Source organism: Gopherus evgoodei, chromosome 3 (assembly GCF_007399415.2).
Source record: "Gopherus evgoodei ecotype Sinaloan lineage chromosome 3, rGopEvg1_v1.p, whole genome shotgun sequence".
Taxonomy (NCBI): domain Eukaryota; kingdom Metazoa; phylum Chordata; order Testudines; family Testudinidae; genus Gopherus; species Gopherus evgoodei.
The window spans coordinates 2,717,407-2,734,375 of NC_044324.1; the positions used below are offsets into that span (position 1 = coordinate 2,717,407).

General features: G+C 58.5%; 1 protein-coding gene across 2 annotated transcripts in view; it reads left to right on the forward strand.

The window, feature by feature from the left end:
* The first annotated feature begins 7,800 nt into the window (after positions 1-7,800).
* The window catches only part of RARG (retinoic acid receptor gamma), a 64,448-nt gene continuing 55,279 nt past the window's right edge, over positions 7,801-16,969 (forward strand). The window contains exon 1 of one of the 2 annotated variants that reach the window (XM_030554499.1): positions 7,801-7,936. The gene's annotated coding sequence lies outside the window, so the exon portion shown is untranslated. The remainder of the gene's footprint in view (positions 7,937-16,969) is intronic. The other variant, XM_030554500.1, reaches the window with a different exon arrangement.

The window sequence follows — 16,969 nt, forward strand, 5'->3', positions numbered from 1 at the left end:
CACCCCTGGAGCAAGTATCCTGGGGACCCCCACCTCCCCCCACTCCAGGAGATGTGGCACCCCCAGCTCTGGGCTCCTCTGCTACCTCAGCCCATGGTGTGTTTTTCTTAGCAGAGTTGTTCCTCACGGCCACTCCCTGGGCTGGGCCCAGTTATTTCGTGCCAGTTAAACCTGTTTGCAATTAGGGCCTCTCCCAGCGCTTACCAGTCCCCGTGCAAACGCCAGGGAGCGGAGAGAGGGAGAAATGGACCCTCTCCCCTGTGGGGCGGGCCCGATTCTGGTCTGACCCCCGCAGCGTCTGACGGGAAGTCAAGGGAGCGTTCCAACTGGGTACAACCCCTCTGATCTCCCTGCCAGCGGCCCTGGAATTATTCCTGACTTGCACCGGAGTGAGTGGGAGCATAATCCGGCCCCTTGGCTCTGCCCTTCTTCCTGATTCCATGGGCTGCCCTGGAGTTACCCCTGATTTACACCACTGGGGGAGGAGCATCCGTGCGGGGGGGGGGGCATATTGCTAGTCGCTGTGGGTCTCCCCAGTTGATTATTTTTCTAAATGACTTTTGACACCATCCTTTTGTTGAGAAGGCCGAGAACCCCCTACATGTCACCTTCCCCACTGCCCCCTGGCTCTGCTCCCCCAGGCTGCCTCTCTGTGGCCCTGGGTGCTGCCCTCACCTGGCGTTTAGCAACAAACAGCTGGCGAGGGAGGGGGAAGTGCAGCGGGCAGGAGAGTGGGCACCTGGGAGGATCCAGTCCTGATTTTCATTGAGTGGTCTCTTGTTATCCAGCTGGGTGCCCACAGGCACAGTAAGGGGTAGCAGTGGGGCAGGCCGATACACACACGCCCTGTCGTGGGTCGGGATGATCTATAGATCTAGATTAGATCCTGGGGGGGAAGGAGGAGGCTGAAGGTCCCTGAGCCTCTCACCTTTCTATCTGCATGCTCTGGAAATGGGGTCTCTCCTCACCCTCCTGTTCTGAACCCCCTGGATTTTGGAAGCGGGGTGTGGGTGAGTTTCTGAACACAGAGTCCCAATGTGGAGACTGGGGCCTGATCTCTCTAACAGCCCCCCCTTCCCCTCCAGCCTTTGGCTGTCTCTCTCCCGGTGCCCGCCCGCCAGCCCTGGGAGCTACGGGAAATTTCGCCTCATTGCGAAACTATGTCGTTTAAGAGAGCCTTCCCCCCCCTCCCCCCCCCGTGGCCCACCATGTCGGGGGGGGGCGTAAATTAGGGAGCACATTTCCCAGCCCAGAATCCCATCGCTTGGGTTAAATATCTTGGCTAAGTCCCGGCCCGCAGCTTTGCCTTGTTGATTTTAACTGAAAACATGTGTCTCTGCCGAGGATTTCCTCTGCCTCCTTGCTCAGCGCCTGCAACAGAACCAGCCCCACATGGGCCCCGCGCTAAGTAGGGCCAGGCACAGCCAGAAGCCCCAGGAAGGGAAGATGCAAAGCGATGGAAGGCGACAGTAGGAGGCGCTCTCCCCTCTGAGTCTGCGCAGAAGCTAGTGCGGTCCTAGGAGCCGCTGAGCTGCAGGGAGCAGGATGGGGGGGCTTGGTAGGGAGCATTCTTCCCCTGGCAGTCAGAGCTTGCCCCACCACTAGGGGGTGCTGTGCTGCACAGAGTGGGATGGGGGGTGTCTGGAAGGGTCACTTCCCCCTCCCAGTCAGTGCTTGACCCGGCATTAGGGGACACTGTGCTGCTGCTGCCACCCAGAGGAAAGCCAGGTGGGCAGGCGGAGCGGTGCAAGTCTCCGTGCTCTGAGTCTGCTCCCTCTGACAGGAGCACTAGGGGAGGGTGGGGAAGGGCCCCCACTTGCTCTGGTCCAGGGCTCCACAAAACTCTAATCTGCCCCTGGCACTAGGGGTCACTCAGCTGCAGAGAATGGGGTGGGGGCTGCTTCCCCCATGTTGTTAGGGGGGCTGCCTTTCAGATGAGACATAAACCCTGGGATGTTTCTCCAGGTCAAGCTGTGATCCTGGCCCAGCTCTCTCAGGGGAAGCTGCAAATTGGCTCCTTGAACTGCTGCATCTCTGCCACCCCTCGTAGTAACGCCACTGCCACCCTCCACCCCAGAGCTGGCTGCAGCACGGAGCTGGGTGCAGCTGAACAGGGCCAAGCGATTGTGCCTGACCCATCATCCTAAAAATGGGTCCAGAACCAATGATTCCGGCTGGGACCTTTTCGGGCCCCGGCTTCTGGCATTTCTGCTGCCTGCAGGAAGTGAGAAATATGGCGGAAGCAGAAATGAGATGGGCCCAAGCTGCTCCCAGTGTCCTGGCTCCCCATCCCTTGCTCTCACCCACTGCCCTCCCAGAGCTGAGGGTAGAACCCAGGAGTCCTGGCTCTCTGCTCCTCCTGCTCTGGCCATTAACCCACAACTAGGCCTAGTGAGACATTATGGGGCTGACCCCTCAGCTCAAGCTCCCAGCTCACCTTCCCTGTGTCAGGAGGCCTGGAGCGGCGTGCTTTTGGGGAGGGTGCTTGGCCGGGTACCAGGCTGGGCGCCCGGCTGCCAGGCGGCTGATTTACTGCATCAATGCCCCTTTTGTTGCTGTGGAGCTTGGCCTGGGGGGCCTGGCCGATCTCAGCATGGGCTCATGTGGGGTCCCATTGTCAGGCCCTTCTCTGACGCACAGGGGCTCCCGGGAGGCAGGATCAGCGTTAACCCTTTGCTGGGTGGGGGGGGGCCCTCCCCCATGGAGCTGTCCCCTCCATGCCAGTGCACCAAGGGCCCTGGCTCTTCTGATGGCCACCAGCCCTGGATACAAAGCCAGCCAGGGTCGAATAAACATGGGGCCAGGAGCCGGCTGGGCCATCTAGCCCAGTGTCCCAGCCCCAGCTGCTGCAGAGGAAGGTGTGACAGCCCTGCAGGGGGCAGTGATGGGCCCCCTCTACCCCCCAAGTTTGAGGTTGGCTTATGCTGAAGCAAGAGGGTTTGACCCCTACACAAACTCTGCAGTATCTGGCCAAAATCCTCCCGTCTGCCCAGTGCTGGCTCTCTCCTCCCTTCGTCCCCCTCCCCGCGCCTGTCGTCTGGTCTGCGGTTCCTCAGAGCCTCACTTCTCCAGCGTGGCAAATCTGCTAGTCGCTGGGGTCCTGCCAGCATCAGGCAGGGGCTGGCACCAGTCGAGCTCAGGCAGTAGGAAGGGGCTCCCAGAAACTGATGGGGGGAGACACCAAGCAGATCTCAGCTCCCTCCCCCCGGCACCCTGCAAGCCATTATCTCTGTGGTAGATGGTCCTTCGACCCAACCTGACAGTTTTATATGGGTCCAAATTTTTCAGTGTCCTTCTGTCCAGTGCTCAAGGAGAAAGACTAACGCCAGTGGGACATGTCCCAGCCAAGCCCAGGTTCCATGTCTTCTCTCTGCCAGGGCACCCCCCGGTGAGCTCTTGAGCTGCCGAGGGACCTCCATTCTGGAGAAGCCAAGCCCGTGGTTCGGTGAGTATCAACCCCCTCCCTGAGGCTGCTGGAGCCATCCGCTTTGGGGGTGTTGTCTCATAGCTCAAGGTGCCTTGGCTCCAGGTTCAATCCCTGCTGCGTGTAGTTAGAGCAGCGTGTTAGGACTAGGGAGGAGAATGGATGGGGATGAGGTGGCTGGGTGTGAGGGACTAATTAGGGGCCAGGTACCCCCCGGGGTACCTGCTCAGTGCTCCCAAGGAGTGGGGAGTTGGCTCCCCAGCCCCAGAGGGGATGTGTCCGGTAGAAGGTGGGTGAAGAGCAGTGCCCCCTGTGGAGGAGGAGCGGGTTAGTCCCAGCAGGGGTGGGGCTGCCCAGGCAGTGAGGCCATGTGGGTGAGTGACCCCCAGAGAAGGGGCAGGGTTGCCTGAGCTGGTTTGCTTGGAGCTGTGTGGGAAGTAGGGGAGCAGGACTCCTGGGTTCTATTCCCACCTTTCAGGCTGACTCGCCCTGTGAGCATGGGGAGGTCGCTGGGGAATGGGGCCTGGAGCAAACTCGGTGTCTGGTTGTCCCGTGGAAATGTGATCAGCTAGAGAAACAGCAACCCCAGCAGGCAGTGCCGGCTCCTCTCCCAAGGAGCTGCTGCAGGCCCAGGGAGCTCCAAATGGCAGGGCACCGGCACCAGTGGCGTGGGTGCCTGCCTTGCCTCGTTCTTTCTTTCCTTGTGTTACGTTCTTTCTTCTTTGCCTTGCCCCGTCTTGCTCCTTCATTCGTTCCTTCCTTCTCCGTGTTCTTTCTCTCCCTCCCCCCTTGTGGTTCAGTTAGTCTTTTCTTCTCCTTCTCTTGTTCCTTCTTTCTTTCTCAGGAAAGAAACGGGGCCAAGGAAAGGGACGGACGGACACACACACACACACACACACACACACACACACACACACACACACACACACACACACACACACACACACACACACACCCCACCGCCCCCAATCCAAACGCCAAACTAACCATTTCCAAATGGCTTCCCTAGGAGAGACTGGCGCCCACAAAGCCAGCGAGTTCAAAGTGAAGCCGGCACGTTCCAGCACAGCTGGAGGTACAGCTGCAGGTCATTAGGCTGCAGCCGCGGGGACAGGCGCTCTCCCCAGGCACCCACGCCCTGGAAGGGCTCAGCAGGGCCAGGGGTACCTCCCTTGTGGCCTCCAGCACCCACGGGGCACGCCACGGTGCTCGAGTTGGCTCCTTGTGCCCACTGTTCCCAACGGGGCCTTGCGGGAAGGGAGAGGACAGGCCTGCACTGTCACCCATAGGCACCCTTGGTTACCAGTAGGAGGTGCTCTCCCCTCTAACTTCAGTACAGCACCCAGGGGCCCTGTACTGCAGGGAGTGGGGTGGGGGGGGGTGTGCTTTCCCCTCACAGTCAGTTCTGGCCCCAGTGCCCCGGTTGGGTGCTGTGGGAGAGAGTGTTGTCTAGGTGACAGGATTTCTGGGTCCATGAAGGAAGCGTGACCTGGGGGGTGGAGGAGGGGTGGAGGCCAGGATTTCTGGGTTCTATGCCAGGATCTGGGAGGGGACGAGGCTGCTACAATCCCGAAAAGCCCTCTGAAAGGGCAGTCATGGTTGTATTGAGTGAGTGAAAGTCAGACTCACTCTGCGCCTACGCCGGACGCCTCTGAGGCCAGGGGCAGCAGGATCAGGCCCTGTGACTGGCTGCATGCAGGTTAATCCGCTGGAAGCAGAGGCGGGCGTTTGAACTGCTTTCGTTAATCTAGAGCAAGGGGCCATGTGTGGACGCACCTGCTCCAGTTCACATCAGGCTTGCGTGGGTTTTGTTCCAGTCGATCAGGAGCAGGGGGAAACGAAAGTGAAACGTGTCAGATTTGAGCTGGAATCAGATGATCATGGCGGGGGGTTAAACGAATCCAATTTAGCCACTCTGGTGCAGGGTCGTGTGTACATGGGATCTAGGCTCAGCCAAGCCCCCTGAATAACCAGTAACAGGGACCAAGCAGGACTCAGCCCAGGGGGCCTGTGGCAGCTGGGTTTTGTAGATGTCAGTTCAGTTCCAGGGCAAGGGGCAGCCTGGAGGTGGATGCGGGCACTGCCAGCTCTAGGGTGGCCTAGATTTGACTAGGGAAATGTGAAATTCACAGCCTGCGCCGTGTGCCCTGCTTCCTGGTGGAAAGGCCCCCACCGGGGACCACAGGGTTTGGAATGAAGGAGCTCTACTGGCCTCCAGGGGCCTGTGGGTCCGGGCTCAGACCCAGGCATTTCAGTCCCCAGAGGAGACAGCTCCTGGTGAGGGCTTGATTGGCCAGCTCAGGGCTTTGGCGTCATTATCAGCTCTGGCTGGCAGTGTCTTGGGTTGTCCTTCTCAAAGCCTGGCATGCTGCTCTGTATTGGCACAAACGGTGGTTGCATAAGCCATAGCTGGCATTTCTGTGGTCGGTGTATTCAGGGGCTCCATGGTTGTCAGGACCTGGCGTGCTCTGCAGCTGGCATGACCGATAGTTGCATAAGCAATAGCTGGTAGCCGCAGGGCTGGCACAGTCTATGGTTGGCACAACCCTCATTTTCATGTTCAGGGGCTGGCATGTTCTGAAGCCATTTTGCTCTGCGCTGGGCATGAACTTAACATGGTACTTGGTACGACCCAGTGCTTGGCATGATCACTGGCTCTGGAGTTACCACAGTCAGTGGCTGGCATGCTCCGCGGTTGGCATACCTGTGATTTTTCAGTGGCCAGCAGGAGTCACGGCTCTGGGGTGTGTCAGGGTCTCACATGCTCCTGCAACTGACACAATCAGTGCTTGGCCTGAACAGTGGCTGTCACTGGCCTGGGGGAGGCCAGGGCTTAGCGTGAGCGATGGCTCTGCAGTCCCCACAATCCAAGGGTAGCATGCCCACCGTTTGCACGATCGACGCTGGGCACAAGAGGCAGCAGTGCGGTTTGCACTAGCCATGACTGTCAGCCCCCCGCTGCTTGCCGTTCTGCAGCCGGCGTGTCTCGTGGCGCACTCACGGACAGCGGCTGGGGCTGGAAGCCAGACGTCCCAGCCAATAACTCACGGACAGGGAGGATGATGGTGCCTCCCTTTGAGAGAGAGAGAGAGAAGGAGGCTATGGCTGACCCCACTCAGGGACTCAGTGCCAGGAGGAGCGGGAATAACTCCCCAGTTTCCAATCTCGATCCTCCCGGGGCCCTGAACAGCGACAGTAAAACCTCAGTGCATGTGCGAGATTAGCTCTGGGGTGTGTGTGTCAGTCATATTAGACTTGTGTGTGTGTGTGCGCAATATTAGATCTGTGTGTGTGTGTGTGATATTAGATCGAGAGGGGACAGTCATATCAGATTGGTGTGTGTGTGCATTATTAGATCAGGGAGGTGTCAGTCACATTAGTTTGTGTGTGTGTGTACATGATATCAGATGTGGGGTGTGTATGTGTGTGTGTGATATTAGATCTGCGGGGTACAATGTTAGATCTGGGGTGTGTCTGTGTCAGTCGTATTAGATCAGTGTGTGTGTGCGATATTAGATCGGGGAGGTGTCAGTTAGATTGGGTGTGTGTGTGTGTGTGCACGATATTAGATTTGGGGTGTGTGGGTGTTTGTGTGATATTAGATCTTGGGGGTATGTATCAGTCAGATTGGAGTGTGCGTGTGATATTAGATTGAGGTGTGGTGGGGGTCAATATTAGGAGTGTGTGTGTTAGAGTCATGCGATCATGTGTGTGTCAGTCAGAATAGCTCTGGGCTATGAGCGTGTGCAAATATTGGATTGGGGGAATGTCGGATCTGGGACGTGTGAAAGAGAGATTAGGTCTGGGGAGTGTGTGTGTGTGTGTCATTGGAACTAGGGTGTGGGTGTGAGTGTGCGTGTGTGAGAGATTGGATTGGGGGTATGATATTGGATTGGGGGAGGTGCATGCATCCATCAGTCATTAGAACTGCTGTGTGAGAGAGATTAGATCTGGTGTGTGTGTGTGTATGTGTGTATCAGTCATTAGATCCGGGGTGTGTGTGATTGGGTGTGGATCAGTCATTAGATCCAGGGTGTGTGTGCTGTTGGATTGGGGGTGTGTGTGATTGTATGTGGATCAGTCATTAGATCCAGGGGGTGTGTGCTATTGGATTGTGTGTGTGTGTGTCGCACTGAACACGGTGTATGCATGTCCGAGTGTGAGCACGTGTGCACAGCCCGGGGAGCGGTGCCACTGGCAGGACAGCACAGCGGCAGCAAGAGAAGGAGGGGGAACGCAGTGAAAATATTTTCCGTGTCTTTGCCTGAAGTCATTCTGTGGTTTCTGAAAAAATGTGCTGTATATTTTCAGGGCTGCGTCACATGACCAGCCGGGGTTATGAATAGCCGAGGATAATGATTTCTTAGTGAATGTTAGAAAACACACACACACGCACAACCGAGGCGAAGGGAGAGAAGGAGCCACACGCGCCCGGGGACGGACGGACGGACGCAGCCAGTTTGGAAACTTTCCTCTGCTCCAGGTGTGACCCCCCCGACCCGTGGCTCCCAGGTGCGACCGGCTCAGGTGTTAGGGCTCGCGGCCGGGTGGGGGGAAGGCTGGGAGCTGTGATTTGTGGCTGGTGGTGGTGTCGCCGTCCCTGCCGGAGTGCACAGGCATTTTGGGGCGTCTGTGCCCAGCTTGGGGAAGGACTTTGGTGGGGTGGGCGGGAGGGGGAGGCAGAGTGGAACCAAGTGACAGGGTGTCTGCAGGCGTGTTTGGAGTGTGGGGCTGGGGCTGAGAGTTGGGGAAGGTGTCTGGGGTGGGGGTGGGGAGGGCGTGGATGTATGTGTGGACAGGACACACGTGTCTCACCCCAGATAGCCTGAGGCAAAATCTCACAGCTGCTCTCCGCCATCACACCCAGTCCCCCCACCCAGACCCCATTGCGACTCCAGGTTCCCACCCATCTTCCTTTCCCTATCAATGATCATTTTTTGGGGGGCGCTGGCTCCTCGCCTTGAAAGCTACGGTCCCCTGGCTCTGGGGAGGTGCCAGCTTTTTGTGCCAGCCCTGCCCCCCATCTCTGCTGCCTACTGCTCAGGGGTCCACTTGCAGAGCTGATGGGGAGAGCTGGGGAATCTTAGCTGGGTTTGTACCCCCTGAATGGGGGGAGGGGTTGTTCAGGAAAGGTCTGTGCTACTGGATGGGGCAGGGGGCTGCTGGACAAGTGTGGGGTGGGGGGGAGTTGTTCCTTGACCCTAGTCTGCTAGATCAGAGCTGGGGGGGGGGGCAGGCTGGAGGGGTTGGGAGGTGCCGTGGGTGGGGAAGAAGGGGGATTTTCCATCCTTCCTATGTTGGGAGGGAGGGGGAGATTTGGTGGGTGCTTTTGAGGAGGGTCCCTCCTTACGCACCCGCCCCCTGGCCTATTCCCACAGGGCCCTCACAGGGGCACACGGGACGGGGGGTGCGCCTTGGGGCTCTGTTGCAGCACCTCAGAACTGTGGTGTTTGGGTCGGGGCGCGTGGGTGGCACAAGCTCCCGCAGGGGAGGGGGAACAGGGCTCCAGGGTAGGGCCGGTTCGGGGAAGGCCTCCGTTCTGCGTCAGTCCCATTCCGAACCCCGGGGCTCTAGGTGACTCTGCCTGATGCAGGAGGCTGGGAGCGTTGGGCCTTCTAGAAGCAGCAGGGAGGAGGCGCTGTGGAGTGGGGCCTACCCCTCTTACTGTGCCCTTGGCTCTGCTCACCCCACCCTTAGGCCCCCCCAGGGAATGGGGGCTGAGGGTGGGCCATGCCCCATTAGCCCCCAATATCCAGGGTGAGAAGGGGGTCTGTCTAACTGTCCATCCATCTGTCTACACACCTTTCTCTTGGTGCATTTCTTTCTATCTACTATCCCATGTATTATGGTAGCAGGCTGAGGCCCTAGTCCGGATGGGCTCCCCGCTGTGCAAGGTGCTGTACATGCATCTCTGCCTTGCCTGTCCTCTGCTCTCCCACGCGCACCTGGCCTTTGGGCCCTAGGAACCTCTTGCAATCTTGGGCCAATTTCCAGCGGGTACCAATGGGCGTCACCACGCTGAACCCAGCCAGGGGGCAAGGCTGAGTTACAACAGCTGTGGGTCTGGCCCGGGGAGGGCGCCCGGCGGAGGTGCGGTGCACGTAAAGGCACAGACAGGAGCTCATCTGCCTCGGCTCACCCTCCGGTGATGCTGTGCCAGAGACCCTGCAGGTGAGTCCTGCTCGGTGAGCTGCATTAGGGACGTAGCTGTGGGAGCAGAGCTGGCCTCCTTGGGGAGCCGGCTGAGCTTGCCAGTCTGACTAGGGGATTTAGACACTCTGCTCCAGTTAGCTTTCGGTCCCTCCTGTTGCCCTGAAAACTCAGCCTCAGATGCCTCTGCTTCTCTAGAGCGTAGGGTAAGCCCCTGGCAACGCCACCCCCCCAGCCTATGTGTGTTGGGGGGCAGCCTCTGGGGGAGGAGGGGCTTCTGGCTCTGTGGCCAACCTACTCCTTTGTCTATTGGCATAGCAGGCACCTGGCAGCTGAGAGCAGGACTCAGAGCCATGGTGCCCCAATGAGCTGGAGAGTGGCTTGTGCTCTCTTCATGGCCTTGGGTTGGAGTCGAGTTGGTGGCATGGAGGAGTAGGCAGAGTCCGGAGCCCCCGAGTCTCTGCTGGTTGGTCCATTGTTCAAGGGGCTGTCATTGTCCAGCAGAACCCATCGTGGTCCTAGAGGATAGAGCAGGTGGGGCCTGGCACCAGGGCACCTGGATTCTCTCCCCAGCTATGGCAGCATGTGTGGTCAGAGCACAGATATGGGCATCAGGACTCCTGGGTTCCATTCTCAGCAAGGGGAGGGTGCATGGGCAGAGCAGAGGTGTGGGTGTCAGGACACCTGGGTTCTATCCCCAGCTGTGGGAGGGAGTGGAATCCTAGAGGTTGCACTGGGAGGCAGGACATCTGAGTTCTCTTTGTGGCTCTGCCCCTGTTTCAGTGCATGACCATGGGCCAAGGCCCTGCATGCCTCAGTTTCCCCATTTGTACTCTAGCTCCCGAGGGAGGGCATGAGGCTCAATCCAGCCATTTGCAAAGTCACTTTGGTGTCTGTGGATGATGTTTGGGGTGGGGGGAGGGCTGTGAGGGAGAGAAGAAATTGCTAGTTCCAGGCTGCCTCCCTAACGGCTCCAACAAGTCCAGGCGGCAGCTCCCTACTTTCCATCTACTCCCCTGAACTCTGGCCTCTAACCTTGGCTCTCAGTGGAAGGGGCTGTGTCTCCATGGGCTCTGTGTTGCTCTGGGACCCTATCCCCAACATACCTGCTTCCTTCCTGGCCAGGATCCATTTGGAGAAATCTTCCCTCCTGCTAGCTCCGGTCCATGAGGGTGAGTGAGCTGGAGTCCAGCCTGGCTCCTGCATTGGCAGCAGATCCCGGAGCCAGGTCCCTGCTCCAGCATCTTTCTTGCTGGGGCACAAGCAGGAAATACCCAGCTTGACTCTCAGATCCTAAGGCAGAGTCTGAGGTGCTGGTAATCAAAGGCTGAGCTGAGCAGCGTCCCAGAGAACACTGAACACCATGGGGCTGTTTCTGCAGAGTCCCCTTCTGCAAAAGGATCTGTACCCCACTTCCCCCTGAAACAAATGGCAGGAGTTTTCTCATCGGTTTGCTTGGATCAGGGCAACATTTAGTATCACTGGGACATTCGGCAGAGGGGCTGGAACGTAGATAATAGCTCAAACCCAGCTGCATTTCTCAGGTTGGGGGTATTTATTAAAGGCAAAGTACTCTAGGAAGTGGAATTGTGGTTAGAACAAGGGGAAACTGGACTCCTGGGTTCTATCCCCGGCTCTGGGAGGGAATTTTACCTAGTGGTTAGAGCAGGGGCAGCTAGAACCAGGACTCCTGGGCTCCGTCCCCAGCTATGAGAGGAGAGGGGAGTGGGGTCTGGTGGATTGGAACTGGGAGGCAAGAGTCACTGGTTCTGTTCCCAACTCTGGGAGTGGTTAGAGCTGGAGGATCAGGATTCAGGACACATGGCTCCCAGCTCCACCAATGACCTGCTAGATGACCTTATCCCTCTGTGCCTCAGCTTCCCCCCTCTGTAAAATGGGGGTGCTAACATGTACCCAGCTGGGAGGCCAAAGAGGCTGCTTGGAAAGCTCTCTGCCAGGCTGTAGAAGCAACACGCTGTTATTAGTGGGGACAGCATGGGATCCAGCATCAATTATCTGGCCCGCCCACCCACAGCTCACAGCATAAGATCCCTGCAGTCAGGGTGAACCCTATCCCCCAGCTGGATGCTGGAGCAGCTGTTCAGCTGATACCATGCTTGATCTGACCCAAGCCTGCTGGACTCTTCATGGACCCCGCACCTTCTGCGCCCCGCTGTCCTCCCCATTTTTTTCATCATGCAGTGAGCCTAGCTCATTGATGTGGAATGTCCCAGGGGATCCCAACAAGCTTGGGGGTGCCAGAATCGCACCAGGCATGGAGATGCAGCTACCTCTGGGGTGGGGCATGGCAGCAGTTTAATGCTGCAAGAGGATTTAGGAGAGGGAGTGAAGGAGACACCTGAATCTGACTGAAATGACAAGAGAAATTTAGGGAGGCAGAACAGACTCACCCAAGGGGAATTTGGCCAGGGGGCTGGAGTGGGCCTAAGGACCAGCTTTATTTCTTAGCCGAGAGACCCAGTGAAAGTACACAGAAAGGAGGGTGTGGTGGTGAGTTGTATGTGTGAGCACAAGCACCCATGCACACTCACCATTGCCCTCTACTGGCTGAAATCACAGTGGGCTGACTATGTGTCATAGCCCCTATATTGTTAAGACCTGAGGGGGATTCCTCCTTAACTCCAGTGGCCGTGGGAGCAGAAGGCTGTGCGTTCGAGCTTGGCTGTCGCTAGCAGGGTCAGAGCAGCCCCTGGGAAGGGAGGTCCCTATGAACAGATAACAGCACGGTTAGGCACATGTGCAGCGTCCAGCACTGTGAGTCTTATCAATTCCATGGTGCCCAAATCAAGATGCCGCTGGGGTACAAGGGGTTTGGAAGCAGGACGTTGGGGTAAGGCAGCTCGTGGGCTGGGGGACCATGGCCTGAGGTCCCATCTCTCCCAACAGCCTGGGCTCTGGATAACACGCTGTTCCAGCTGCAGGATCTCTCCTGCTGGGGATGGCGTTTGAGCAGGCAGACCCGGCCCAGCTCTCAGGGCAGAGTCTGAGGTGCTGGCACTAAAGACCGTGCCAGGGCTACATGGGCATCGTTCGGTTTACCAATGGATGAACTCCTGACTCACATCCTGAATACACATGTTGTCCTCTCACTAGACTGCCCCCTGAAGGGCCTGAGTAGCATTCAGAGGCAATGTGGTCTAGTGGGTAGAACACCGCCCAAGCACTCAGGAGACACCATCCCAGCTCTGCTCCTGGGGGACTTCCCCTTCCCCTCATCTGTCTGGATTGTGAGGGATGGGGGCTGTCTCTGACCCTGTGTCTGAGCAGCACCCGACACAATGGGACCCTGCTCTCGAAGCGATCGGCACTGCAGCTCCTCACCTTGGCCTGGCAGGTTTCAAGCTGTGCCCGAGGACTCAAGCATCGTCTGAGCTGAGGGGTAACAAGTCACCTCTTTGGAGGCCTTCACTGCTCCTTTCCCAGGTATCACCATGGCACCTGCATGCCCCACAATCCCCCCCGGCAGGCAGGCCTATCCTCATTCTATAGTGAGGCACAGAGCAGCTAAGTGACATGACCAAGGGCATGCAGGAGTCCATGGGAAAGCAGGAATTGAACCTGACTCTCTTAAGAGCCAGGCTAGTGGTGTCAGCACCGGGCCATCCCTGCCAGCTGGGGCTTGGGCCCTGGGCTGTGGTAGGCCTGGTCTACAGGGGAAAGGTTTTGTTCAGTGTATGCCAAGGTGTGAATGCAAACTGACCTAGATCTGGTTCCATTTCCCCCCTTGGGGGCATTCTCCTCCCAGCATAACTCCGCCTGCATAGCTCCCCCCGGGGCACCGAGGCCAACAGCCCTGCGCTGTCTCCCGTGCTGCTATGACCCACCCCAGGGCAGATCCGCTGCCCTTGCTCCCCACCCTTTATCCGCCGGCCCCGTTCACATCTACCAGAGATGCCAGGTGCTGCATGGACATCCTGCGAGAGCCGCTTCCTGCCCCAGGGAACCCCCAGGGATGGGATGCAGCAGCAAAGTGAAGGGAAGGGGCTCACCCTAGGCCACCGGCAGAGCTGGGAATAGCATCAGGGGTCTGAGTCTGCTGCTCAACCCAGTCACCAGGTTCTAATCCTGACTCTGCTGCTGACTCACTGACCTTGGGTGAGTCGCCCACTTCCCCTTCTTTGTGCCTCAGTTTCCCTGTCTATAACCCTGGGATAATGACACCTTGAGGGAAGAGCCCGTTCTTCCCAATGCCAGGTGTTCTCATTGTAGAAGGCGGTTGCGGCCCCACCTCTCTCTGGCTGCCCACACCCAGGGAGCTGCTGCCCCATTCCCACGCCAACTCACAGTTCCCGCCCCGCCCCGCCCGGCATTCTGGCTCCGGCTAATCTCTTACCATACTGGGCCCTCTGGCTGGCTACAGGAGAGAGGAGTGGGCATGGCCATTGGGCGTGTTAAACCCCAACCCAGTGGTGGCTCTGCAGGGGCATGGAGGCCAAGATCAGAGAGGCTCTGACCCAGCAGTGGGCAGAGCGAGCCCCCCTCCCGCTTACGTTCTATTTCTAGCTCAGAAAGGGGAGAGGGGGGAGCTGGGAGCCAGGACTCCTGGGTTCTTTTCTCAGCTCTGCTCTGATTTGCTGTGAGAATTGCTTCCTTTCTCAACTGTGCCTCAGTTTCCCACTGACCCCTTCCCAGGAGGGCTTTGAGGCTCTATAAGCGTTGGGCAGGTGCTTTGAGATCTCAGGGCCGGCACTGCGACTGTCCCAGTGAGCCCAGGGCAGGGAGGTGCTGGGAGCTCTGAGGTTCCCTGGTGCTTGGAGGCCTGTGTCTGGGACCTTCCCTGGGGCGTGGTGTTGCTGTGCCCTGCTTGCAGCACCTTGGGAAGTGCCCTGGGCACCAGCACTGCTGGGGGAGGGCATGGGCTGGGCCGGGAGGCGAGGGATGCGTCTCTCTCGTCTGCCGCTCCAGCACCCTCCTGACTCAGCCACCTCTGGTCTTGGCCAAGCTCCCTGGGCAGTGGCTGAGTCACACCCGAAACTGCGGCACTGCGGGCAACAGGCTGGGAGCTGCCAAGGCCGGGCAGTAGCCTCCCCTCAGAGCCTGGTATCAGCCCAGGATCCATTCCCCAACCAGAACCGCCAGCACCAGGGTTCACGTGTCCAGCCCCTTACAGCAGCTGGATCTGCCCACTGGGCCACCAGTGCCAGCCCCTCACCTGCCCCTGCATGCCAGGAACAAGCCTGTTCCAGCACCCCCTCGCCCACCCACCGGGGCTGCCAAAGCCAGATGTCAGTGCTAAAATTACTCCCGGCCCGGGCGGGGAGATGGGGGTGGGGAGCTGCGCTCAGCCGTCCCTGCCCGGCTGGCTGGGAGACAGGCCCCGGCTTGCTGGCTGGGTTATTTTTTTTATTATTATTTTTTTTTAAAGGAGCTAATTCGGTCATGGAAAAAGGTTTGGGTGGAAATACCTTCCCCAGACGTGTGAGCGGAGGCAGTAAATGGGAGCTTTGTTTGGCGGCTGGGCTGGGAGGCGCGGCAGGGAGAGGAGCTCGAAGGCCAATCCCAGTGTCCCCTCCTGCCCGGTTCTTAAAGCCCCTCCACGATCAGAACCCCCAACATGGAGCCAGAGTCCTCGGAGGAGCTGAATCTCCCCTTCCCCCCGGCGCAGGGAAGTCCGGCTGGCTCCACAGAGCCGGGTGGCAGTGGGTACTTGTGTGGCCTCAGGCTCCCGGCTGTTTGGCACTCAGGCCTAGCTTGAGGCAGTGAGGTCTAGTGGCTAGAGCACTGGGTTGGGACTCAGCAGACCCGGGTTTGGCTCTGCTGCTGGCCTTCAGCCTGTTCCTTTCTCCTCTCTCTCTAGTTAGGCGCTGAGCTGCCAGGGGCAGGGACTGGGTCTCACTCTGTGGCCCCGTGCAGCATCTGGTCTCTGCTACCTGATAATCATCTGGGTTTTGGGTCAGCCCCCCTCCCTCCTTGGCTGGGGTCAGTTACCCTGGGCTGATTCTGCTGGTCCTGGATCACCTAGTGAGTTTGGGGAGGGGTGCTCAGCGTGAGCCGGGGGGGCTCTGTGCAAATGCAGACAGCATGTTTAGCCGAGTCTAGCACCTCCTGTCTGAGGGGCTCCCGGGCATCTCTGACCCTCTCTCATTTCCCCAAATGTCCCTCTGTGGTGAGAATCATCCTCGTTTTCCAGACAGGGACAAAGAGGCAACAGGAGTGATGTCTAGTGGTGAGAGCAGAGGAATGAGAGTCTCAGCTCCTGGGGTTTTGTGCTCAATGTGGGAAGGGAAGTGTTCTTTAGTGGTTAGAGCATGGGGGGTAGGGGGGACCGAGACTCCTCGTTTCTATCTTGGGGAGGGGACTGTGGTCTAGTGGTTATAGTGGTGCCATCTGGAAGCCAGGACTCCTGGGCTCTATTTCCAGCTTCCTACTGACTCACTCTGTGACCTCAGATAAATCACTTCCTCTCTCTCGCTCTCGCTCTCTGACTCAGTTTCCCCACCTGCAGCCCAGGAATGACTCTCACTCATCACCCTGAGGTCTGTGGGATTTAGGCCGCACACTGCTTTAACTACGGTCTTTTAGAAATCAGTGCAGTGAAAGTGGGCCAGTCCCTTTGTGTGGGTCCCCGCTGGGCTGGGTTGTACCCTTTCACCTGTCCTGCTATGGCTAAGTTCATCCCCAAACTGTAGAACAGGCCTTAATAAATGCCCGCAAACAGCTTTGAGATCCTCCAGGTTTCACAGGCAGGAGGAAGGGCAAATGACTTACTAACGAGCATTTGTGGTACGTCCACACTGCATTGTAAACCTGGGTCTGGGGGATCTGGGCTTGTGCACTCGCTGTTTCCAACCCCTCACTCGAGCGTCTGCACTGCATCGTAAACCTGGGTTCACAATCGCAGAACCCGGCTCTCTCAGCCGTGTTAACGCATCCACGCCGCGCAGACCCCCCGACTCGGGGCTGCGGCTTGACCTTCGCACTGCAGAGCGACTTGCCTCCTGGCTTCCGGTTCGAGCCCTCGGAACTTGGCTTGGGCCCGTGCGGATGGTGCGGGATCGGTCTGCTGCAGGGACGGGCAGGAAAAGGAACAGTCCCTGCTTCCCACCCCAGCCTAGCGCTGCCCCAGGGAGTAACCGCTGCCCTGTGTTGGCTGATCGCGCCCAATGCCACCCTCTGCCCCTGCAGCCCCGGGAAAGGGCATTAAAGATGGCTAAGCAGCTCCAGCCGAGCCCCAGAAATGCTGGCACTTGCTGGGGGCTGGCTGCTACCTTCTCTGGCTGGGTTTCCCATCAGCCCGGCCAGCTGAGGGTTCAATCTCCAGATCCTTCCAGAGGCGGCAGTTCAGGCCCCCCTGTTTGTAGGAACTGGGCCCAGTCCAGACCCCAGAGCCCCACTGGATTTCGAGCTGGGCTGGCTGGCTCTGATTCGGGGTGA